Genomic DNA, 12,321 nt, shown 5'->3' with positions numbered 1-12,321 from the left:
AGACCAAGTATTCAAGTTATGACATCATAACTGAGCTTCGCACCCAAACAGGCATACCAACACTTGCTGGTCGGAGGAAGTTGGCCTGTTCGAAGTTTCGTTATCTTGCTTACTATGACCTCGTAACCCCCCCTCCCCCCCCCCCCCCCTCCTCCCGGACGTCACTCCAGTAGAACTAACCATGCGAAATGTGTGAGAACATTTTATTCGCGTCGTAGTACACTAAAATACCCCTTTTCTTTCCCTTTTTCTTTCCTTTAACAGTGGAACTCTACAATTCCCATCCAAGTGACATTGTTTGTTCAAAATATGTGCACTCATTCGTGTAGGCACTCCAATTGCACCTCGAGTCATTATCAGAATGATGAACGCATTGATGTCGTCTTGGCTGAGCGTTCTAAAAAAAAATATATCAATGGCACATTTTCATGCCTCAACTTTTTGCACACGCGGCGGGGTCCGTACGTTCTTTCGTACTTTTCTGCGCTCTCTTTTTTCACACGTTTGTCCATTGGATGCACATTGGCGCACATGTTAATATTCAGTGTACTAGATACTGCTTGCACATAACACGGCGCAACCACTGTGCCTTTTGTTTTCTGTAATAACTGCTTCTTGAACTTTATATGGCGTGCCCATTGTACATTTTGTTTTTCTTTCCTTGCATTAACTACTTTTTACGTACATGGCGTGTCTATTGTAACCATTGAATTTTTGTTCTGAGCTTGATGCATCCCCTTTATGACAGAACGCTACGCCTGTACTGTGTCCACTGCTGTATGAGCCTTTCAAGGCTTACAATTGATAAATAAATAAATAAATAAATAAATAAATAAATAAATAAATAAATAAATAAATAAATAAATAAATAAATAAATAAATGAATAAATAAATAAATAAATAAATAATACAGGTGCGATAACTGCAAGAATACCTTGTCATGGCACTGGAGCCTCGTGGCTATTTTTGGTCAGTTCACTTCTTCTGGGGTCCATTTATTTTGGAGTGCATTTCCTTTGAAGTCGCATGACTATTTCTTTTGGCAGCCATACGGGCGCGCGCGCAGAGTAGACCAAGACATATCACCTCACCCTTTGTGTAACAGAGAATAGGCAAATGCAGAATCGTATGGTAACATTACTGCTGACGTAAGTTTTCATGTAATTCTTTTCGTTACCTGGCTTAACAATGAAAAGGAGCAGCCAGGGGAAGGTATTGAACACGGCTATTTTGGAAATGTTTGCAGCTGCACTTGTGCCGCACTTGCACGTTTAACTCAATAGCTAGCATTTCCAACGTAGGACACCTACGTAACCAGCAAGTTACTGAATTCTTTCGATATCTTTCTTGGTGCTTTTTCTTCCTTTACACGCGGGTCTTGAAACTTGGACATATGTTCTCAATTGTTCTTCATCGTTACACGTTTCGTTATTGTTGTTGCATCCTATAGACAGCAGGCCTCGGCAAGAGCAGGGTGTGCAATCGAACTCGAAGCTGCTTGGAAAATCGTCCCCGAACCAAAATTTTGGTCGGAGTTGAAGCCGAACTTAACCTGAACAGAAAGAACAAAGAAAATTCACGAGCCATTGCACTCTGTGAAGGTGGATGACCTGCGAAGCTGTTTAGCGCACGACACAGAGGTGACACAGAATTTTGAATAAAGGTACGAACATCTTTATTGTCCTTATTGGTGGTCATCGTGACGATATGTACGCACACACGTTCGCGTGTCACCTCTGTTATTAAATCTGTCCATCACGTTAGACAATGAATGGATCATACCCCCTTAAGCAATGGCTCATACCCCCGTAAACGCGGCCTCCCCATTACGACGACAGAAGTGAAATTCTATGCTGGAATGATTAGTGTCAACGCAGCCAGCTGTTGGAAGCAGACAACGACGACGAACGCGGGAGAAGTGGCACGAATGCGTTAGCGCGGTGGCACCGAGGGAAGCCAACCCTCTCCCTTTGGTCGCCTTATCAGGCGCACGCACACGCACACACACACACACACACACACACACACACACACACACACACACACACACACACACACACACACACACACACACACACACACATATATATATATATATATATATATATATACGTCACGCACTACGTCATACATTCACAGAGACACATAGGTTTAGACACAGGTGGCCGTTAAACCGAGATCCGACGTGAGCGGCGCGTTTAATTTTGTTGTTGGCTCTTTCACTCTCACTTTTTAGGGGAGAGTTTTCCAGCGCGGACGCCATAAAATCCCGATTCCTAGCCATAGACGGCTTCGCTGTAATAATGGTCACAAATACTGAGCGCAACGGTTAGCGCATATTGTGTGACGAGGAGTCGAGAAATGCAGTAGGCTAAGCGTTTCTTCCATAGTCGGCGATCCCCACTTGCAGCCTGTTGTGACTCGCGCGACGGTTTGTGTGCGCATGTGCATATATGCCACAAACTACGGTCACCTAGACTGAGGCGCTTGCAGCTTCGAACCCAGCTATGCTCGCTGAGCCAACACCACCTAGGTAGCGCGAGGCCTGTTCACTCCGATCCATGACGTCATGTTACCTGGCTCGAAATTTCCATTTCCAAGTCTGGCGTGACGAAAGCGGTGACGTCGAAATTAACGCCGCTTACTCGGGAGCACCCGCATTAGATTCTATGGCAGTCGGGCCAGGTATCATGACATCATGGATCGGAGTGAACAGGCCTTGTGCTATCCAGGTGGTGTTGACTGAGCCCTGTGGAAGATATGTCGTTTGAGAATCTACAAAATATCCCCGATTGTGTTGCAACTTTGTGGTTCGACACATAAATCGGGTAACTCAGCACGAGTCGTATAAGAAACGCTCACCAGCAATTACAGCGTGCGCGGACGGCAGAAATGTGTGCTTTACTGGGCCATGCATGATACCTGCATGGTATAACGTGGGAAGTAAATTTACGGTTAAACGACTATTGAAACGGATATACGTGAACAGCTTGGAACCTAATGTGCATAAAACAATGTACTTGTCATCTAGAGCAAAAAATTTCATCGGCCATTCCACTCTGTGAAGGTGGTGGACCAACGAAGCTGCTGTGGTGGTTGGTACAGCTCTTACTCCCTATTTAGTAATTACACGATATGTAATTAGACTCATTTTATGTAACTATGTGATTACCATGTATATCGTTTGTGCAAATACAGAGAGATACACAATTTGCTCTGTGTTTGAAATTTTCTTTTTCGTCTTTTATTTTTGTTACGCAAGTGATGATGGCTTTGTGGTCGCTGTGATACACCGCCAATAGCTCTGGGACGACGCTGTTTAGATTCTTGGCCAGTGTCAAATCTATACACGACTGTTGATGCGTCGTCGTGGGCACTTTGGGGTCACCGTAACGCTGTAGACCGAACCCGCCGCGGTGGCTTAGTCATCCAAGGCGTTGTGCTGCTGAGCACGAGATCGCGGGATCGAATCCCGGCCGCGGCGGCCGCATTTCGATGGGGCGAAATGCAAAAACGCCGTGTGCTTGCGTTGTAGTGCACGTTAAAGAGCCCCAGTTGGTCAAAATTAAACCTGAGCCCTTTACTACGGCGTGCCTTATAATCATAACTGGTTTTGGCACGTAAAACCCCCAGAAAGAAGAAGAACACTGTAGACCGAACTGTTTGAGCACAAAGGACAGCAGCCACTTGCCATTGGGTCGCGACACGTCAACGTTGAAATCGACCACCACAATGACGGGCGTGTTGTCGGTAGAAGAGTGTGTGCGCCTTATCAGGCGCACACTACGTCACGAACTACGTCATACATTCACAGAGACACATCGTTTTAGACACATGTGAACGTTAAATATAGCGCCGACGCGAGCGACGATATGCGTTTGCTTTTGTTCTTGGCTCTTTCACTCGCCATAAAATCCCAGATCCTAGCCATAGACAGCTTCGCTGTAAAATTAAGACTACAGACAATCAACGGCTTGTAGTATTTTGTTACACTTCTTTAATACGTGTAAGCTCATAAAATTTTTAAGCGTTATATTAGAGAGCCATCAGCAAGGATAAATTACGTGTATTCCATACATGCTGAAGGCTCCTACTCAATAGGTGTAATAAATAAAGTGAGATGTTTGTTACCATTGTGGCTGAAAAAACAACTATACTTTGCTTTATTACAATCAAATATACACTGCTGCTTCTTGGCCCATCATAACTCACACAAACCTAAACGCACTTCTTACGCTGCCGAATGCTGGCAAAGGATGGACATATATGCTAATTAATGACTCTGAGGTTAGCTCCTATAAATAACCTTCTTCACAATACTAACAACTTGCTTTTCTCCGAAAGCTTGTCGAATTTCACATATCTATACTTTGACATTCTGCTTAGACAAATATTGAAGTAAGGACTAATTACGGTCGTCGAACAATCAGTTTCGAAATAATATATTTTCTAAACAATAATAAACGCCCGGAGGAACTGATAAGAGATTAAATCTAAGCGAATACTAAAAAAAAAAATGAGAAACGACCCTAATCCTTGACCAAGGTGTCTGCTAGTGGCACTCGCACCTCGGCGTTGGTGTACCCTCGTGTAGGGTGGGAAACCGAACTCGGAGGAGCGAGCGAACGGAACTGGCGGGAAACCGTCATCCACACAGGAGCGGGCGAGGGAGCGAAGTAGGGCGAGGAGGGCGCGACGCGCAGCCCCCTAGCGGACGGCGCTCGAAGCGCACCTTACGCGACCCTCCGATGCTGACGTGAGAGCATGTAATGAGCGCCGGCGCGTAGCTGCCGCGCGAGCGAGCGACGGAGCAGGTGCGCGCCTGGAGAGAAGCGAGAGAGGAGGGAGTGACGTCACCCCTCCGCTGTGTGAGGCGGGCATTCAATCTGTGTCAGGTGGTGTGTAGCTCTAATTAGCTTGTTTTTATTTTAATTAGTAATGAGCGGGTACTCCTGGTCTAAGTGTGGTAACTGATGACGTCACTTCTGGTCTTGGAGTTTCACGGGAAGCTGTACTCAGTATGTTATGGAATCAGTATGTTAGAATAGGATACTGCCTGCGAAGCTTTCATCAAGCTTCTTATTGCTCGGTTGCGTTGTTCTACTCAAATGTGGGTACTGCAGGAATGCGTAAAAACGAGAGTTAGGCGCGCATGTCTTGCGAAAAAAATTTCCTACTACTTTCACCTTTTTCCGAAACATCCACCCAGAAAAAGCATTCTACATGGCTGTTAACACGACTGCGCTTCATGTATGTATAGCAATCACCTGAAAGAAAAGGTTCGTGGTTAAGATCTAGAGCCAAGCCATTACATGCCATGCAATGTTTCATAGTGGCCTGAAGCGGTCTTTATCGACAATATGGTAGACACCTCCCGCAGTGAAAGCAACCGACCATCACTATGACGTTATGACGAGGCGCGCATTGTTCGCGAAAACCTTCCGTTCACTACAACTCCGAATTGAAACCATGAAGGGGTCCTTTACAGCGCCAATTGAAATGCCTATAACATACTCGAGGCATGCAACATCATGCAACATCGTCACGAAACTACCGTCTGCATGACGATATCTCGAACCACAATGATGTTTAATTATACGAACTGAGAACTACTCGCTGCGTCAGCCCATAAAGGACCCCCTCGTATACCCGCCTCATAAAGACGACACTATATATCTGCAAGCCTCATACGAATTCACTTCATTTTTCACCTCCTTCGGTGAATGCTGATATTTTCTATGTGTCCCATACCACTAAAGAATGAAGCTTCGGCTTCTGGCTGGTTGCAGCCATACGCTCTAAAAGGCATATTTCGCCGAAAAGTTTCGCCTAGCAGCTGTGTCAGTTTCGCCAAGCCGATCAGTCAGAACGGTTCTCCAAGCAACCAGCAGCGCTAAATTCTTGAACTGAGTAGAGCGTGTAGCACTGAAAAGAGAATAAATATTGGTTCATGCCTTTTTGCGTTCGGTAAACAGCTTAAAGCCTCGATTAGCTTTATTACCACCACTTAAAGTTAACTGGTTAAGAGCGCCTTAATTTTGAGAAGCAGTTCAAAAGCAAACGGTACTGGCAGAATCTATACTGATGTGTTATTTAGTCCTCGTGCTACTGCCGAACGTTTCTGTGAATAAATGCGAAAATTCAATGTTTTGCCAATGAATAGCTTATTGGGTGCAAACCAGATTTAGCGGGTTAAAATCAAGGTAAAGGTTGTAGAAGTCATATATAGGCAGCGTTTCTTATATGATTGTTGCACCACGGCAAGTATGGTCGCTTAACTAGATTGTTCTATCCTATGTTTTTGCGTTTATGCTTTTATTATCCACGTGAGCTGCCACTGCAGAGTGTAGAACTGCGCATGAACTGCGCAGAACTGCGCATGAACACCGCTCTGGACTGGACCTCCATTGGCCGGCACTGTAACGTTGTCTTCGAGAAATATATTGTTGTCTAGAAAATAAGCTCTTTCAATAAATTTTGACGAACGAAGACATCGTCAAAATATACTTGAGAGGACTGTCATAAGTGCACCAGCACAGAGAACGAGAGCGAACAAACAGAAACGTTGCAGAAGGTACCCGGACGCAGCCGAACTGTAGCAGACGACAGGCGCGAATCCTTGCCATGACGTCATGCGACGTCATGGCAAGGATTCATAAAATATAAAGGCATGGCAAGGACACCATAAAATATTTATCCTTAATTTTTTCATGTGAGGCTGAGCTATAAAATGAATCAAGAGGGCTTCCACGTTCGTCTTATTTCCTTTGTGTTCGAACGCTACAGGTGTCCATTTGTCGATTATCCTTGGCCTTCCATCATAACTGTATACTTTGACGGGCTTCCCAATAATGACTTAGTCCCGCGAAATTAGATTCTCAATTATTATGCTTACTGACGCTCCTGTATCAATCCAAATATGAATTAGCCGTTCATTTGCGAGCATTTCGACATAAAGCAATCACGTTGTTGATCTGGCCGAATGAACAGCCTCGTTTGGTAATTTCTGGTGGGGCTGAACATCATCTTTTATTCGCGTTTTGGCCTGCTACCTTCTTGAGTCTGTTCTGTTTTCGATTCCACTTCGGCCACCGAGAGGTGAAGAAAAAGTCATTGGCCAATCTCCTATAGTGGGTATGAGCCATATTTAGAGGCAACCAACCAACCAAGTAATCAAGTTTGCAACATAAGCAGGCGTGAATGGGACCAAACTATGTATTGAGTGTAGAAGAGACGTAGGCCCGAGAGAAGCGTCGAGTGGAACGACAACGTCTTCGTCACGCTGCGAAGCATGGTGAAGAACGCGCGCATTTGCTGGCTCGTAAACTAGAAGCGGAACAACATCGCTTGGCGGCCATGTACAACGACGATCATGGCGAGTACTTTCTGCACAAACGTGAGGTGAAGCGGTAACAGGTGGCGGCGTTAAGAGAGCAGCGCGTCTCATGTTCAAAAGTTTATTGATCACAATACCCACAGCGCCCGTAGGCATTACAGCGAGGGGGGGGGGGGGGGAGGAAACAAAGGACCAATAAATAACGCAAGTAAAACAGAACATGTACCCGGAACATTTTCATACTCGCACATCCGCACAAAAACGCTATCTTACTTCAGTGGGCGTAGTGAGTTTGAAAATACATCGTTTGAGAGAATCGTTCCGACATCAGATGGTAACTTGTTTCATTGGCTTATGGTTCTGCGAAAACAATGACATTTTATACGCTTCAGTTCTACAGGCTATTTCTTTAATCTTATTTTCATACCCCCCGTGGTTGCTCAGTGGCTATGGTGTTGGGCTGCTGAGCACGAGGTCGCGGGATCGAATCCCGGCCACGGAGACCGCGTTTCGATGGGGGCGAAAACACCCGTGTACTTAGATTTAGGGGCACGTTGAAGAACCCCAGGTGGTCCAAATTTCCGGAGTCCCCCACTACGACGTGCCTCATAATCATATCGGGGTTTTGGCACGTAAAACCCCATAATTTTAATCTTATTTTCATGGTCCAGCCGTTCAGAAACGTAATCAGGCTTGGAAAAATAGTTCCCGAGGTCTATACCTGTACGAGAGTGGAATATGTTGTAAAAAAGTTTCATTCTGAGGTATTTCCTGCGTTGCTGTAGTGGTTCCCAACCGAGGCTTTCTTTTGCTCTTGAAACACTGAAATTGCTGGTATAATTTGAGAAAACAAAACGAACGGCTATGCTTTGAATTCTTTCTAAACTGTTCACGTCCCGTGCCGACCACCGATCCCACACAGCACAAGCATAATCCAAAATGGATCGGACATTTTATTTGTACAATGATAGCGGCAACTTTTTGCATTTCTGCGCAGGGAACCTAGAACGCGGCATGGTTTAGTTGTGATATGATCAATGCGACGGCTCCAAGAAAGAACAGGTGTGAAATAAACGCCAAGATGTTTGTGCTCCTGAATTTATAATAGCTTGGTTGAATTAAAGGGTAACAGAAGTCAAGAGTTGTTCTTTTCCTTGAAAAACGCATATGAACGTTTTTTTTTTCAAGTTAATGAGCATGTGCCACTTGTTGCACCACTGATTTACTTTGTACAGGTCATTTTGTAAAACATTGCAAGCATGGGTAGTATGAATAGTCCGGTACAAAACACAATCATCAGCAATTAGCCTGATTTGCGATGAAATACGGAGCAGATATCATTTATATAGATGAGGAACAAAAGTAGTCCAATGACTGATCCTTGGGGCATGCCAGAAGAGTCATCAACTTCACGGGATGTTTTGCCATTAAGCACAACTTTCTGTCTTCTTAAATTTAGGTATTCCTTTATCCAGTTAACAACCGTAGAGATGTTGCAGGAGGGAAAAATAACTTCGAGAAGTATACTGTCTGCGGTACATGTTTGGTTCGGTGTGAACTCCGTGGAAGCAGTGCATAATCAATACAAGCTGATTACGTGCCTCGGCCAAGACATCGACCCTGGGGAGCGACCAGTTCGGAACCGAGACGTTTCCATCCTCTCGTTCAAAGTCCAGAATCTTCGCGCTCACGGTCCAGACATCGAAGATGATCACGTGATGCTCAAAAGGGACATCTACGCACTGTCAGTGACGTGGAGTGGTGATTCATGGCCGACTGTCTGTTTCCAGAGAGTGCGTCACTATATAGAAGCGTGAGTTGCTAGGTGTGCCGGTGGGGCAATTAATAAGAACGAGACTGCCACGCATCTCGCAGTACACCTGGTGAAGTTGCCGCTGTACCATCTGACACAGATGGTACCGGTGGTTACAGACCTTCACAGAAGACGTAGTGTGCGTCTCGTCAACTGTATCCACAGAGTCATAACTGCCTACATCGAGAACTGGTGATGTGATTGACCACGTATTCGCGAGAAGAATCGGGACTTAGAACGTCTCTTGCTGCGTATCGTATTTCTCGACGCACGCGTTGCTTTTCAGCGTGGTGCAAAGTAAACGCAACAGCAAGAACAACAGACTCGAGAAGATGAAAGGCATGAGTTCGTTTTGGTGCATCCCCTGCAGTCATGACGTAACGCCGGTGCAACCGTGTGAATTGGTGTTATTTGAACTCGCATCTGCGATTACAAACACTGTCATTTCTCACGGTGCTTAACGTAAAGAAAATGTGCGTCTGTGTCGCGTTGAAAGCATGCATCTGCATGCATCGCAGCATTTGTTTCATTATACTAAATTTTGCCCGGTCGCGGCACGACTTGTTAAACATTGCATTGCATTTGCGTAATATAAAATTTCCTTTTCGTCGTGTTGTACAAACATTCTGTCAGTAGCGCTACGTTTGCGTAACTTTAAGTTAACATTTCTGCAAACATTAAGGAAAGCTTTGCTTAAGAAATATTTCGCCATAAGCATGGGATCTGCCGATTCTTTTCTTTTTCTGATGTTTGGCCCAGTATGTCAAAGACAATAAAATATAAAAAGTTCGTTTTTATTGTGCGTGATGTAGGTATAAGCAGAAAGCTACTGAACTAGAATAGTCAGAGTTAGGCCGGAAGTTTGTTTTTTAGAAGCTATTTCATCTTAAACAAGCAAGAATAAATACAGTTTGAAAAAAAAATTACATACTAGAAATTTGCGGTGAAAATCAGTTTTTTGAAAAGAGTAACAATAATTTGTTTGTGAAAATAAGGTTATAGTTCAGTGCAAAAAATCATTACAGTTCGACCTTCGATGTTTCACTCTGAAAAAAAAAAAGTTGGTTCATGGCCAGCAATGGGGCTAATGAAAAGTTAACAGGAGTAGCCTGGCGCCAGCAAAGGCCGGCAACCTCTACTTGTATTTCATATCAATAAAAAAATTACAGTTCATTAGAATGGCGCGAAAATACTGAATGATACAAAATGTTATAGAGCTAGGCGCGCTAGTTTTTTTAGAAAACGAGTCTTAAACATTACGAAAATGCATGCTAGGTATAGAGCCCACCCTGCTGCCTTCGCCTACTCAACATCCAATTTATTTTCTGACTCTGTTCCTAACTGGGCAACATGTTTAGTACTCTCTAAATGCAGAATGCAGGTCAGCTCCAAATCTATAGAAATTATCTGAATTTAGCTGCAGCTTCTCTCAAACTTGTCTTGTTTCGAAAAACCAACGTACAAATATTCACAATCACGGATGCCATACTGATGAAGTTTAGCAGCAATTTAGCAAAAACGCAACCGGTAAACACGTTTAACTTCCCGGTAAACCATGCAGCGTTTACGACTGCACTTTTACAGCGAAACTGTTGCCGCGATCTGATGAGTTGGAAAATGTGTGTTCAAAGCGTTCGCACAAAATGTCAACGGAAGTTTATTGAGCGTATCATAGAAGCTAGCGTAATGAAATATGGAGTGGATGTTGGGCGTGTCATGGGTCATTTGCGGGTAAAGTTAAAAGTGTGCGCTGTGGTTAGGGGCGTTGGGGAAGATTACCAAAATTGTGTTAATTGCTTACTTATCAAAATAATACTTGGCAGATATAAAGCGTGCCTTAGCGGGAGCATGTACGACCCATAACAGTTTTAGCTGTTATGGGTTCGTCGGAGGAAATGATTCAATTTTTGCCAGTTAGGGCTCTCAGTGCTTGCCGGAGGACTGAATCACTTGCCGTTTGCGAACTACAAGGCTTTGAAGATAAAAGTTCACCCGGCATGCTATCTGCCTCAAACGATTCCGCACAAAATGGCTTGCAGGCAGACCACCCGCCTAGGTGGCATAGCCGCTATGGCGTTTCGCATGCTAAGCGGGAGGTCGCGGGATCGAATCAGGCCGCGGAGGCGGCATTTTGATGGAGGCAGAGTGCAAAAACGGCCGTGTACCGTGCATTGGGGTCACGCTAAAGAACCCGTGGTGGTTAACATTAATCCGGAGTTCCCTACTACAGCGTACCTCATAATCATATCGTGGTTTTGGCTCGTAAAACCGAAGAATTTATTAATTTGTTTTTTGCTGGCAGACCAGGCTTGAAGGCGGGTTAATTAAAAGGTCTATGGGGTGGTGGTCGCGGGTTCGATTCCGGCCGCGGCGGGCGCATCTCGATGGGAGAGAAATGCAGAAACCCACTTATATTTAGTTGCACGTTAAAGAACCCCGGGTGTTTTAAATTATTGTGGAGTCTCCCACTACGATGCGTCTCATAATCATATCGTGGTTTTGGCACGTAAAACGCCGGAATTTAACTTAAATATGAGTGCTCTGTGTTCTAAATTACTTGAGCAACCGTGCAAATCAGTCGAACCTCGGTAAAAGCAGGTCAGAAACGTGGCAATTTGTCTAAGATGACTTTGATGGACCAGGTACTTTTTTTTTCTTTCTTTTTTGCTACTTGTGACTGCAAAAAAGCCTGATAATGGTTTGCGGTGGTAAACGTACGTAGTACGACAAAGTCGCCGAGGGGTTTCCTTCGAAACCCACAGAAGGCGAGTTGGGATCCAGTTGTAGCTAAGTAAAGAAAGAAAATGTTTTTTTTTAAATTTTGTGCATTGACCTCAAGTTACGACGCGGCCAGTCGTCTTTTAGCTGTTCGTGACTTGCGTCATCATATTGCGTCAATACGATTACTAGTGCTTGTGAAGTTAGCTCTTATTATATTTCGAAAAGGCAAACGTAACTGTATGACGGTGGTCAACAATGCTGTTGAGATAATGAGTTTCTCAATGCGGGAGCTGTGGCGCCGCTGACGCAATATAACGCGAAAGGTTTCGACACACACGATATAGCCAACTTGATATATCGATGGCGTTTTTTGGCCTCGAAGATACCTCAGGGTATCATGACCACCGCAGGGACAGGCTCTGGAATAACTTTATAGAGTAGAGGTTTCTGC

This window comes from Dermacentor silvarum, chromosome 1 (assembly GCF_013339745.2).
Source record: "Dermacentor silvarum isolate Dsil-2018 chromosome 1, BIME_Dsil_1.4, whole genome shotgun sequence".
NCBI lineage: Eukaryota > Metazoa > Arthropoda > Arachnida > Ixodida > Ixodidae > Dermacentor > Dermacentor silvarum.
This window is presented reverse-complemented; position numbering follows the sequence as displayed.